We start from the raw sequence: 13,953 nt of genomic DNA on the forward strand, positions 1-13,953 counted from the left end.
CACAGACCCCATGTGTCTCTTCAGTCGAGATGGTTGTACTCTGTAATGCTGTCTTATCCCAGGCAGTCTCTTCTTCATGGCATATGGTGGTCTTTCTGCATATCGTATTTTAATGGGCACTGAAGCTCTATCTCCACTTATTTGCATCCTATTCTGTGTCGTGATTGGATTAATAATGAGAAGGAGATGTGGGGAACACAGCCATTTCACCGAGACGTGTGTGTCATCGGTGTGTGTGAGTGAGCGTGTGTGCGCGTGTGGAGAAACGTAAAGCTCCCTCCTTTTTAGGCTCATCGGAAACGTGACTGGCAGAACAAAATGGTTGTTCTATCGCCCTACTTCTCACACATTGTCTTTCACACTCACTCACACTCGCATGCAGACACAGACACTCTGATGGGCCTTGAGTTGGTGTCTTGTAATTAATTTCTTTAGGTTGAAACTGAAGTGCAAGGTTATGAGGTTGTGTGTGGGTGTGCGACTGCGTGAGTGTGTGCATGCTACCATGTGTATGTGTGTTTAATTTAGTATTTGTTTGCATCCATATACAGTACCAGTCAAAGGTTTGGACACACCTACTAATTCAAGGGTTTTTCTTTATTTTTTACTATTTTCTACATTATAGAATAATAGTGAAGACATCAAAACTATGAAATAACGCATATGGAATCATGTAGTAACCAAAAAGATGTTTCAAAAGTAGCCACCCTTTGCCTTGATATTCAGCTTTGCACACTCTTGGAATTCTCTCAACCAGCTTCATGAGTTAGTCACCTGGAATGCATTTCAATTAACAGGTGTGCCTTGTTTTTTCCCACTTTTATTTAACCAGGTAAGCTAGTTGAGAACAAGTTCTCATTTGCAACTGCGACCTGGCCAAGATAAAGCAAAGCAGTGCGACACAAACAACAACACAGAGTTACACATGGAATAAACAAGCGTACAGTCAATAACACAATATAAAAAAGAAAGTCTATATACAGTGTGTGCAAATGGCGTGAGGTGGTAAGGCAATAGATAGGCCATAGTAGCGAAGGAATTACAGCTTAGCAAATTAACACTGGTGTGATAGATAAGCAGATGATGTGCAAGTAGAAATAATGGTGTGCAAAAGAGCAGAAAAGTGTTTTTTTAAACAATATGGGGATGAGGTAGGTAGATTGGGTGGGCTATTTACAGATAGGCATTGTACAGCTGCAGCGATCGGTTAGCTGCTCAGATAGCTGATGTTTAAACATCGTGAGGGAAATATCAACTTTAGCGATTTTTGCAATTTGTTGAAAAGCACGCATTTGAACAGTTGAAAAGCACGCATTTGATTTTTACTAGCGTTTAAGAGCAGTTGGAGGACACGGAAGAAGTGTTGTATGGCATTGAAGCTCGTTTGGTGGTTAGTTAACGCAGAGCCTAAAAAAAGGGCCAGAACTATACAGAATGGTGTCGTCTGAGTAGAGGTGGATCAGGGAATCACCCGCACTGTTAAAGGTTAATTTGTGGAATTTCTTTCCTTAATGTGTTTGAGCCAATCAGCTGTGTTGTGACACGGTAGGGGTGGTATACAGAAGATGGCACTATTTGGTATGGCAAAAACAGCTCAAATAAGCAAAGAGAAACTACAGTACATCATTACTTTTAGACATGAAGGTCAGTCAATCAGGAACATTTCAAGAACTTTGAAAGTTTCTTCAAGTGCAGTCGCAAAACCCATCAAGCACTATGATTAAAACTGGCTCCCACCAGTTACCTCTGCTGCAGAGGATAAGCTCATTAGAGTTACCAGCCTTAGAAACTGCAGCCCAATAAATGCTTCACAGAGTTCAAGTAACAGACACATCTCAACATCAACTGTTCAGAGGAGACTGTGTGAATCAGGTCTTCATGGTTGAATTGCTGCAAAGAAACCACTACTACAGGACACCAATAAGAAGAAGAGACTTGCTGGGGCCAAGAAACACGAGCAATGGACAGTATATCGGTGGAAATCTGTCCTTTGGTCTGATGAGTCCAAATTTGAGATTTTTGGTTCCAACCGCCATGTCTTTGTGAGACACAGAGTAGGTGAACGAATGATCTCCGCATGTGTGGTTCCCACCATGAAGCATGGAGGAGGAAGTGTGATGGTGTGTGGGTGCTTTGCTGGTGACACTGTCAGTGATTTATTTAGAATTCAAGTCACACTTAACCAGCATTGCTACCACAGCATTCTGCAGCGATACACCATCCCATCTGGTTTGCGCTTAGTGGGACTATCATTTGTTTTTCAACAGGACAATGACCCAATACACCTCCAGGCTGTGTAAGGGCTATTTAACCAAGAAGGAGAGTGATGGCGTGCTGCATCAGATGACCTGGCCACCACAATCACCCAACCTCAACCCAATTGAGATGGTTTGGACCGCAGAGTGAAGAAAAAGCAGCAAACAAATGCTCAGCATATGTGGGAACTCCTTCAAGACTGTTGGAAAAGCATTCCTCATGAAGCTGGTTGAGAGAATGCCAGGCGTGTGCAAAGCTGTCATCAAGGCAAAGGGTGGCTACTTTGAATAAAATATATTTTGATTTGTTTAACACTTTTTGGGTTACTACATGATTGCATGTGTTATTTCATAGCTTTGATATCTTCATTATTATTCTACAATGTAGAAAATAGTTAAAAAAATAAAGAAAAACCTTTGAATGAGTAGGTGTGTCCAAACCTTTTACTGGTACTATACATAAGGAGTGTTATTTTCTCCATTCAAATGAATGACAACTTCCTTAAGAGTTTCATTAAGGCAATGACGACAAGAACAGCAATAAAGGGTATTTGCTCTACCGTTTTTACACATTCTGGGATTTTGCACAGGATGCGTCTATTTATTCTGCATCCACTGATACCAATCATTAGCATTTTTTGGGGTCAGTATTTTGTATGACGGACCTTATTTGTTTATTGACATTTGTTACTACAACTCATGAATGCAACTGTACTAAAAATTGTAAAAAACCTTGTGAGGCTAAATATGAGGGAAGTTTTGCTGTGGGAAGTTTGGTTCTAATGGAGTTAATGCCCACACACAAAACACCTTGCAATGAACCTCGTAGCTGAGCTAAAGAGTGTGTTAGCAGCCATTGAATCCATTATAATGAACTGGGATTGAAGGCCTTACATTTTTCCTGACCAGAAATAAGCTCTATGCCAGGGCTCTTCAACCCTGATCCTGGAGCACTGCCCTCCTGTAGGTTTCAGCTCCAACCCCAGTTGTCACTAACCTGATTCAGCTTATCATCCCGTTAACTGTTGGAATCAGGTGCGCTAGATTGCAGTGTAGACCTACAGGACCATGGCTCTCCAGGAACAGGATCGGAGAGCTCTGCTCTAGGCCCTAGTGATAGCCATCACTAGGGCCTAGTCTTTCCTGGCAGGCCACGTGTTCAGGACAAATGTATGGAAAGTCTGATAGATTTATAGTTCATTTTCCTGGTTGTAGAGAATTTGTTTCATTGCTTAGGTTAATGTTCACACTTTCTCTCGATACTCAGCAGTAATCCAGTGTTTCAGCTTTGGCCATGTGGATTATATTACTGCGTTAAGAAGCCGTCAAGGCAAGCCCGTCTTCTCCGTTTGTGTACTCAGGGCCTCCAGAGAATCACTGGAATTCGACCTTCAGAGAGGCTGCCCACCACTGTGTGTTCCGTTCCCCTCGCAAACTGCTCCCCAGCAATGCCTCCCGGCAAACATAACAAAAGGAAGCTAGGAATCATGAGTTCCTATTGGCTGAAAGACGACCTCGAAGAGACGACCAAGAGCGGGGTAGTAGGCCGGGCTAGGGGTCGTCTTACTGCATAGCTTCCCTTCAAATTGAGTTGGGAGGAATGAGTACACTGACCCAGGGAGCCCAAACATTGGTCTTTGTTTTCCCTCTCTGGTTACCATTTATTGGGCCTGTTTATTAGCGTGACTGGGATGACAGCTGGGGGGGATCACATTCTGCAAACCACTTAGTGTCTTTATCTCATTTCCAGATCACGGAAGGGTTGCGACGTTCCCGTTATCTATACTTTGACTGTTTTTTGTTGCGCTAATGTAATTCAGGACCCCATATCTATGTGGCCGTGCACATCTACCCAGCCATACAAACCAGATGGCTTTCACACAAAAACACACTGACAGACAACATGTGGCACATCCAAATTACACAACTACATCAAACCATACACATTCTGTGTGTTTTTAAAGATGTAATTATTTATTTAATATTCCCACTTGCAGAGTGAAAACCCTCTCTGTGTCCTTTAAAAGACCCAGTGCAGTCAAAAACATGATGTTCCTGTGTTTTATATACAGTACCAGTCAAAAGTTGACACGCCTACTCATTCCAGGGTTTTTCCTATATTTTTCCTATTTTCTACATTGTAGAATAATAGTGAAGACATTAAAACTATGAAATAACACATATGGAATCACGCCAAAAGTGTTAAACAAATGCAAATATATTTGAAAAATCTCAAAGTAGTAACCCTTTGCCTTGATGACAGCATGCACTTGTGGGGGGACCGAGGCCCTTAACCAAGCAGCAAGACATTCCTTCAACATATTTTTCACCCGGGGGGAGGGAGAGAACACTAGCCTGTCAGTAAGACACACAGAGAAGTCATGTGAAGCCTAAGGAGTTTGCAGACCCCCATAACAAAAGAAAGACTGACCTGACCCTATCCTGTCCCAGCTGAGAGATGAGGTCGGCATGGGGAAAACCCACACACGCATACACAATACCCACACACACACACACTTTAGTAGAGGCTCTTATCCAAAGCAACTTACAGTATTGTATTATATTTATTTTTATCCCAGGCCCCCATCCCTGCAGGAGGCCTTTTGCTTTTTGGTAGGCTGTCAATGTAAATAAGAATTTGTTTTTAACTGACTTGCCTAGTTAAATAAAGGTTAAATGTAAAAATAAAATCATAAACCGTGGTGAGTGCCAACGTTTTTGTACTGGTCCACCGTGGGAATCAAACCCACAACCTTGGCGTTGCAAGCGCCATGCTCTACCAACTGAGCCACACGGTACCAACATGTACCATCGTGATATCACTGATACATACATATTTTTTGTAACCCTTATTTTGCCAGGTAAGTTGACTGAGAATTTACAGCAATGACCTGTTGAATAGTTACAGGGGAGAGGAGGGGGGGATGAATGAGCCCATTGGAGGCTATGATGCTCAGTCTGTGGCGCTTGTGCAAAAATATATGCATCACGAGACATGACGCATAAGTCAATACATTGCATTCTTGTCTAAAGCTGCAGCGGGCAAATTGGTGATTCATTGGTGTCAGACAGATAGACAGAGAAAGACCGGGTGGCTGGAAGGCAGGCAGACTCCCTAACACTCCTTGGCTAAAGACCTCAATTTTAAGTCATCCAGGGCCATAGCCAAGTTCTGAGTTTTAGTGAGGGGTTCACTAAAAGTTGAAGCTCATTTACCGCGTTTCTATACAATTTAAAACACTCTAAAAATGCTATTTGGAGAACAGCAAAAACAAGCATTGGTTACTGTTGCTTCATTCACCTCAATCGATCTACAAACACACAGCCTGTTAGCTATAAAATTAAATGAAATCACTTGCGCCGAATACAACGGGTGTAGATCTTAACATGAAATGCTTACTTGTAAGCCCTTAACCAACAATGCAGTTCGAGAAATAGAGTTAAGAAGTGTTTTTATGTAACTTCAACAGATTTTTGTGAATTTTCCTATTTTGTGCTATGTCTACATATGTCTATATACAGGGGTACCGGTACTTAGTCAATGTGCAGGGTTACAGGTTAGTCTAGGTAATTTGTAAAGTGACTATGCATAGAAAATAAACAGCAAAGTAAAGTGGGGTAGAGGGGGGCAATGTAAATAGTCCAGTTGGCCATTTGATTAATTGTTCAGCAGTTTCATGGCTTGGGGGTAGAAGCTGTTAAGGAGCCTTTTGGTCTTAGACTTAGCGCTCCGGTACTGTCTATGACTTGGGTGACTGGAGTCTGACCATTTTTGGAGCCTCCTTCTGACACCGCCTAGTATATAGATCCTGGTTGTCAGGAAGCTGGGCCCCAGTGATGTACTGAGCCGTATGCATTAGTCTCTGTAGTGCATTACTGTCAGATGCAGAGCAGTTGCCATACCAGGCGGTGATAGAAACGGGTCAGGATGCTGTTCGGCCCTCGTTTTCCAATAGTCCACGATCAGCTACTTTGTCTTGCTCACATTGAGGAAGAGGTTGTTGTCCTGGCACCACACTGCCAGGTCTTTGACCTCCTCCCTATAGACTGTCTCATCGTTATCAGTGATCAGGTCTACTACCACTGTTGTGTCATCGGCAAACTTAATGATGGTGTTGGAGTAGTGTTTGGCCACGCAGTTGTGAGTGAACAGGGAGTACAGGAGGGGACTAAGCAGGCCCCCTTGTTGAGGATATGCGTGGCAGATGTGTTGTTGCCTACCCTTAGCACCTGGGGGCAGCCTGTCAGGAAGTCCAGGATCCAGTTGCAGAGGGAGGTGTTAAGACCCCAGGTTCCTTAGCTTGGTGATGAGCTTTAAGGACACTATAGTGTTGAACACTGAGCTGTAGTCAGTGAACAACATTCTCACATAGGTGTTCCTTTTGTCTAGGTGGGAAAGGGGAAAAAAACGCTGCAGCCCGTCTGGTGTTCAACCTTCCCAAGTTCTCAGGACACGTCACCCCGCTCCTCCGCTCTCCACTGGCTTCCAGTTGAAGCTCGCATCCGCTACAAGACCATGGTGCTTGCCTACGGAGCTGTGAGGGGAACGGCACCTCAGTACCTCCAGGCTCTGATCAGTCCCTACACCCAAACAAGGGCACTGCGTTCATCCACCTCTGGCCTGCTCGCCTCCCTACCACTGAGGAAGTACAGTTCCCGCTCAGCCCAGTCAAAACTGTTCGCTGCTCTGGCTCCCCAATGGTGGAACACACTCCCTCACGACGCCAGGACAGCGGAGTCAATCACCACCTTCCGGAGACACCTGAAACCCCACCTCTTTAAGGAATACCTAGGATAGGATAAAGTAATCCCCCCCTTAAAAGATTTAGATGCACTATTGTAAAGTGGCTGTTCCACTGGATGTCATAAGGTGAATGCACCAATTTGTAAGTCGCTCTGGATAAGAGCGTCTGCTAAATGACTTAAATGTAATGTAATGAAAGGGCAGTATGGAGTGTGATTGAGATTGCGTAATTTGTGGATCTCGAGGCGGTATGCAAATTGGAGTGGGTCTAGGGTTTCCGGCATGATGGTGTTGATGTGAGCCATGACCAGCCTTTCAAAGCACTTCATGGCTACAGACGTGAGTGCTACAGGGCAGTAATCATTTAGGCTGGTTATCTTGGGCATGCTTTCTTGGGCACAGTGACTATGGTGGTCTGTTTGAAACATGTAGGTATTACAGACTCGGTCGTGGAGGGGTTGAAAATGTCAGTGAAGACACTTGCCAGTTGGTCCTTGCATGCTTTGAGTGCATGTCCTGGTAATCCAATTCCGTATTGAGCGAGTCACTGGTAGTTCATGATTTAGTTTTTGCTTATAAGCAGGAATCAGGAGGATAGAATTATGGTCCGATTTGCCAAATGGAGGGCGAGGGAGAGCTTTAAGTTTGCCTGCATTAAAGCGCCTCCTCTGGATGAGCATTTTCTTGTTTGCTTTAGGCCTTAAACAGCTCACTGAGTGCGGTATTAGTGCCAGCATTGGTTTCTGGTGAGAAATATACAGCTACGAATAATATAGATGAGAACTCTATTGGTAGATCGTGTGGTCTACAGCTTATCATAAGGTATTCTACCACAGGCAAGCAATACCTCGAGACGTCTTCAATATTAGACATTGCGCACCAGCAGTTATTGACAAAGACACACACCCCCGCCCCTTGTCTTACCAGACATAGCTGCTCTGTCCTGCCGATACAGGGAGAAGCCAGCCAGCTCTATATTATCTTGGTATCGGTGACACATAAGACATTACAGTTTAATGTCCCATTGGTAAGTCTTAATCATAGATCGTCCAGTTTGATTTCCAATGATTGCACGTTGGCCAATAATACCGAGGGTATTGGTGGTTTACCTACTCCTCTGCAAATTCTTACACGGCACCCCACCCTCCTCCCTCTTCTTGTCTATCTTTTCTTCACGCTGATGGCGGGATTTGGGCCTTGTCTCGACAAGGCTGCTGCGCCTTCTTCACAACGCTGTCTGTGTGGGTGGACCAATTCAGTTTGTCCGTGATGTGTACGCCGAGGAACTTAAAACTTTCCACCTCCTCCACCACTGTACTGTTGATGTGGATAGGGGGGTGCTCCCTCTGCTGTTTCCTGAAGTCCACAATCATCTCCTTTTTTTTGTTGACGTTGAGTGTGAGGTTATTTTCCTGGCACCACACTCCGAGGGCCCTCACCTCCTCCCTGTAGGCAGTCTCCTCGTTGTTGGTAATCAAGCCTACCACTGTCGTGTCGTCCGCAAACTTGATGATTGAGTTGGAGGCGTGCATGGCCATGCAGTCGTGGGTGAACAGGGAGTACAGGAAAGGGCTCAGAACGCACCATTGTGGGGCCCCAGTGTTGAGGATCAGCGGGGTGGAGATGTTGTTACCTACCCTCACCACCTGGGGGCGGCCCATCAGGAAGTCCAGTACACAGTTGCACAGGGCGGGGTCGAGACCCAGGGTCTCGAGCTTGAGGGGACTATGGTGTTAAATGCCAAGCTGTAGTCAATGAACAGCATTCTCACATAGGTATTCCTCTTGTCCAGATGGGTTAGCGCCGTGTGCAGTGTGGTTACGTCGTCTGTGGACCTATTGGGGCGGTAAAGAAATTGAAGTGGGTCTAGGGCAGGGGTGTCAAAGTCAAATGGACGGAGGGCCAAATAAAAAATTTAGCTACAAGCCGAGGGCCGGACTGTTCGAATGTTCATTGAAACATTTTTAAATGACGCATATAGTCTAGTGAACCTAATTGAACCTACTGAAAACCTAACAAATATATTCCAATATGATCAGATAAATAAAGCAATATTTTCTTATGGCTCTGTCAGTAATCTTTAATTTTCAACAGACACAAAAGACAAATTTCCTTTATATAAAAATCCCCATAACATGAACATTAAATGAAAGAAACCGGTATTCAAGGCACCATCAGTAGCCTATATTTTCTATTTTAGCAAAAGTGGGCTAAATTTACTTCAAAGAAAAAAACAATAATAGCAATTTTCTATCATCCACTCAACTGAAATATTTTTAAAATATAATTGGATTGAAATACAATAAAATAAAGTGCAAAAATCTATTAATCAAAAACAACACTTTGTTTAAGGAGAAGTAACATGCAGTGAAAACAAATATTAAACTTTAACTTTTAAACTTGAACTGAGTAAAAACTCTAAATATGTGATTGCACAGTAATGTTCACTTGTTTGAGGTTGAGGGTGATACTTGGTGGTGTCCCATCTTTTCCACAAGTTCATCAATGTTCGGGGTAAGGCTCTGAGCTGAGGAAATCCTCAGAATTGAGTGGAGGTGTTCAGCAGTAAGTCGACTTCTGTGTGATGTTTTGTTCAAGTTCATCAAAGAAAACAGTTGTTCACACAGGTATGTGCTGCCAAACATAGACAACGTTTGAGCAGCCTGGATGCGCAGCTGGGGCATTGTGTCGGGAGGAAACGGGCGAACTCCGCAGCACCCACTGCCGCATATTTTGCCCTCAGTGCATCATTGCATTGAGGTCAATCAACTCCATTTGGAGGTTTGGTGGTGAGCTTTCCACGTCAACAGCAAATGGGTTACCGAGCAGTTCCAACCTGCTTTTTGTGCTTCAAAGTCAGCAAATCGCGTCGAAAGTCAGCGGCAAGCATACCTATTTTATCAGCCAACTGTGCGCTCGGGAACGCACTGGTAGAGAGCTTCTCTTTCATGGTCTGGCAGCTGGGAAAGTGGCTCAAATTTTCTTTCCGCATCTGCGTCTCCCACAGAGTCAGTTTGATTTTAAATGCCTTCACTGTACTGTACATATCAGAGATGACACGATCCCGACCCTGCAGCTGCAAGTTCATTGCATTCAGATGACTCGTAATGTCACACAGAAAAGCCATTTCACACAGAAACATTTCGTCTCGGAGTTGTGTTGTGTCTTTCCCTTTGCTGTCCAAGAACAGACAAATCTCCTCACGGCTCGAAACATCTTTGAAGCACCTTTCCCTGGCTTAGCCATCGCACCTCTGTGTGATAAGGCAAATCACCATGCTCCGTTTCTAACTCCGTCAGAAATGCCTTGAACTGGCGGTGATTCAAACCTTTGGCTCTGATAAAGTTAACTGTGCGCGTGATGATGCTCATTACATGCTCCATTTTCAAGGCTTTACCGCACAACGCTTCCTGGTGTATGATACAATGATAAGCTGTCAGCTCACCTGTCGCGTTTTCCTCTTGCATCTTTTCCCGTATCTTCGCCACCAGTCCGCTCCTGTGTCCACACATCGCAGGTGCTCCCGGTTGTCAAACCCACGAGTTTTTCCCAAGGCAGCTCCATCTCATTTACACATCTTGACACCTCTTCATACAAATCATGCCCCGTAGTTGTGCCATGCATAGGACGTAAAGCCAAAAACTCCTCTGTCACGCTTAGGCTGGAGTCCACTCCGCGGATGAAAATTGACAACTGGGCAATGTCAGAAATGTCGGTGCTCTCATCCACAGCCAAGGAATATGCAATGAAATCTTTTCCCTTTTTCACAAGCTGCTCTTTTAGATTGATGGACAACTGGTCTACTCTCTCGGCAATGGTGTTTCTGCTCAGACTCACATTTAAAAAGAGTTGCCTTTTTTTTCTGGGCAAACTTCGTCACAAACTTTAATCATGCAGTTTTTGATGAAATCCCCTCCGTAAATGGCCGGGCTGATTTAGCGATCTCTTCTGCCAAAATAAAACTGGCCTTGACAGCAGCCTGGCCTTGTGATTTGGCTTTTTTGAACAGAGCCTGTCGAGATTTGAGGCCTCGTTTTAATTCCTCTGCCTTTGTAGCCTTTGTTCCATGTCCATATTCTTGTTTTTGTCCGCGTGTTTCGTTTCATAATGTCGTCTCAGATTATACTCTTTCAGTACCGCCACACTTTCTCCACACAGAAGACACACAGGTTTTCCAGCTACCTCCGTGAACAAATACTCCGACTCCCACCTTGTTTGAAACCCCGGTTCTCAGTGTCCACCTTCCGTTTTGCCATTTTTGATGGGTATCTGAAAGTTAATTTTACTGTGATGCTGACAACTGCTGTGCCAATAAATATTGAAATGAAGCAGCCTACTGCTCGGTGCGTCACCGTTGCATTGTGGGAAATGTAGTATTGGTGCGTGTAAAAGATCTGCGGGCTGCCGGCTTGCTGCGGTCTGCGGGCCGGTTCTAATAATAAATCAAGATCATCCCAGGGGCCGTAAAAACCTTCTCGCGGGCCGGATGTGGCCCGCGGGCCTTGACTCTGACATATGTGGTCTAGGGTGTCAGGTAGGGTGGAGGTGATATGGTCCTTGACTAGTCTCTCAAAGTACTTCATGATGACGGAAGTGAGTGCTACGGGGCGGTAGTCGTTTAGCTCAGTTACCTTAGCTTTCTTGGGAACAGGAACAATGGTGGCCCTCTTGAAGCATGTGGGAACAACAGACTGGGATAGCGATTGATTGAACATGTCCGTAAACACACCAGCCAGCTGGTCTGCGCATGCTCTGATGGCGCGGCTGGGGATCCCGTCTGGGCCTGCAGCCTTGCGAGGGTTAACACGTTTAAATGTTTTACTCACGTCGGCTGCAGTGAAGGAGAGCCCGCAGGTTTTGGTAGCAGGCCGTGTCAGTGGCACTGTATTGTCCTCAAAGCGAGCAAAAAAGTTTGTCAGTCTGTCTGGGAGCAAGACATCCTTGTCCGCGACGGGGCTTGTTTTCTTTATAATCCGTGATTGACTGTAGACCCTGCCAACATACCTCTTGTGTCTGAGCCGTTGAATTGCGACTCTACTTTGTCTCGATATTGACACAGCTTGTTTGATTGCCTTGCGGAGGGAATAGCTACACTGTTTGTATTTGGTCATGTTTCCGGTCACCTTTCCCTGGTTAAAAGCAGTGGTTCGCGCGAATGCTGCCATCAATCCACGGTTTCTGGTTTGGAAATGTTTTAACCGTTGCTGTGGGTATAGCATCGCCGATGCACTTTCTAATGAACTCCATACGAGTGAGTCACTGGCTATATAAGTACTAAGCCATTTCATCTGACTCTGTAGTTTCATTTCAATAATAAATGGACAGATAATTATGTAATTACATCATAGGGCCAGGAGTTTTTCCTGACTTGACTATAATCCCTAGCAGGAAAAACTCTGGACATTTCAACTTAAACCTAATCATGACACAAGTTCTAAATGGCAGATGCTGAGACAACTGATAACATGGACTAGAATGTCACAAAGAGAATATGTGATGTAAGCATATTATACAATAGAAACAGAGGGAGGAAAGACAGCGTTATTACCTGAGTAGGAATCTGTGTCTTCCTTGATGCATGTCTTAATTCCCTTAACAGCTGTTGCCTCTGAGCCGATAAAAGATGCCAACACTCTCTAATGGAATCTCATATCCTCTGCATGAGGGAGGGACAGTGTGTGTGTGTGATAATATTTAATATCCCCTGCATGAGGGCACTGCGGTCAGCCAAATTTGGATTGCGCCTCGGATTAATGAGTCTGATTTTACAGTGAGCCGGTGTTGCCATTGTAATTAGCCAGCAGGTCAGAGACATCCAGTGTGGTGGATATGAGGCTCTATCCTCACACAGCATTTATCCCCAGGGAGAGGGAGGCGGGTGTGTGTGTGTGTGGGGGAGGGGGGGCTTGAAATGCCCCAACAACAATCCCTCTATTGCCCTATGGACCCTAGAGGCATTTGGCATAGGCTATGGATCATTTGATACGGAGTGGGAAGCCTGTCCACTAGCCTTCCATAGTACAGTAACTACTTGCGCCAGGAAGATAGTTCTAGTTGAAGTCAAAGTTAGACGTCACCCCCCATATTACAAACTATGTGTTGTGATAATTGCGTTGTTTGCTTTACAACCTGTTCATTCACATGCCTTGCGACCGTGATGTATAGGCCTCAAGGCAGACACAATAATACGACAGTGGCAGAATAAATTCAACCACACCTTTGTTTTATCACAAAAATGGATAGCAACCTCTGTCTGGTGAAGTCCACAACGCATATTGCATGTAACAGACAGTTGACCTACAGCATAGTCAAGCAAAGTAATGTTTCCGACATTTTCGGAACACTAAACAACTATTGATTTAAAACCACAGAGTGTTACCACAAGTCACAAAGAAAACAGGAGCTGCCTCAACTATTCCAGCACCATTTCAACATCATCAAATCACCTCTGCCCAGTCTAATACAGTCACAACTAAAAGATACCAAAAACAATTTAGTCCAAGCTAAATATGATGTGGCTGTCCAAGCTTCTGATTTCTGTTTGTGTGTGCGTGCAAGTAGAAAAACATGTTGATACTTTAACTTTTTTTTGTCAAGGGATGCCAAATGCTCACTGGCTTCTCTTGCATTCAATGCTACAAGTGAGGACAATATTATTAGGATTACATGTAAGTCAGTTTTTACCATCCCGTCTTATGAGATTTTTTGAGAGTTTCACATATTGTATCCGAAAATGGTGACATGCCAAATGGTGCTAACCAGAGAAATGTAATTGCTATTTCATTTCCTAATAGGCATAATCCAATATTTGAGTCTCCTGTTGTTCTGAAATCTCAAAGTAATCTGACTTGTATTGAAACTCCGTATGATTTTAAATGCAGAAAAGCTGACATTTTTACATGTTAATATTTGTAGTTTGGTGCAGCACCCCTTATTGTTGGCCCGGTAACGCAC

The 13,953-nt window shown here is 44.2% G+C and overlaps 1 protein-coding gene and 1 non-coding gene across 4 annotated transcripts in view; both read right to left on the minus strand.

Moving 5' to 3' along the window:
• LOC118368646 (CAAX prenyl protease 2) overlaps positions 1–13,953 on the minus strand; it is a 49,384-nt gene that overhangs the window by 11,704 nt on the left and 23,727 nt on the right. The gene's annotated exons all lie outside the window — the stretch shown is intronic.
• Positions 4,981–5,054, minus strand: trnaa-ugc (transfer RNA alanine (anticodon UGC)). Its single transcript has one exon. It is a non-coding gene; the product is annotated as a tRNA-Ala (tRNA).

The sequence above is a fragment of the Oncorhynchus keta genome, chromosome 35 (assembly GCF_023373465.1).
Source record: "Oncorhynchus keta strain PuntledgeMale-10-30-2019 chromosome 35, Oket_V2, whole genome shotgun sequence".
Lineage (NCBI taxonomy): Eukaryota > Metazoa > Chordata > Actinopteri > Salmoniformes > Salmonidae > Oncorhynchus > Oncorhynchus keta.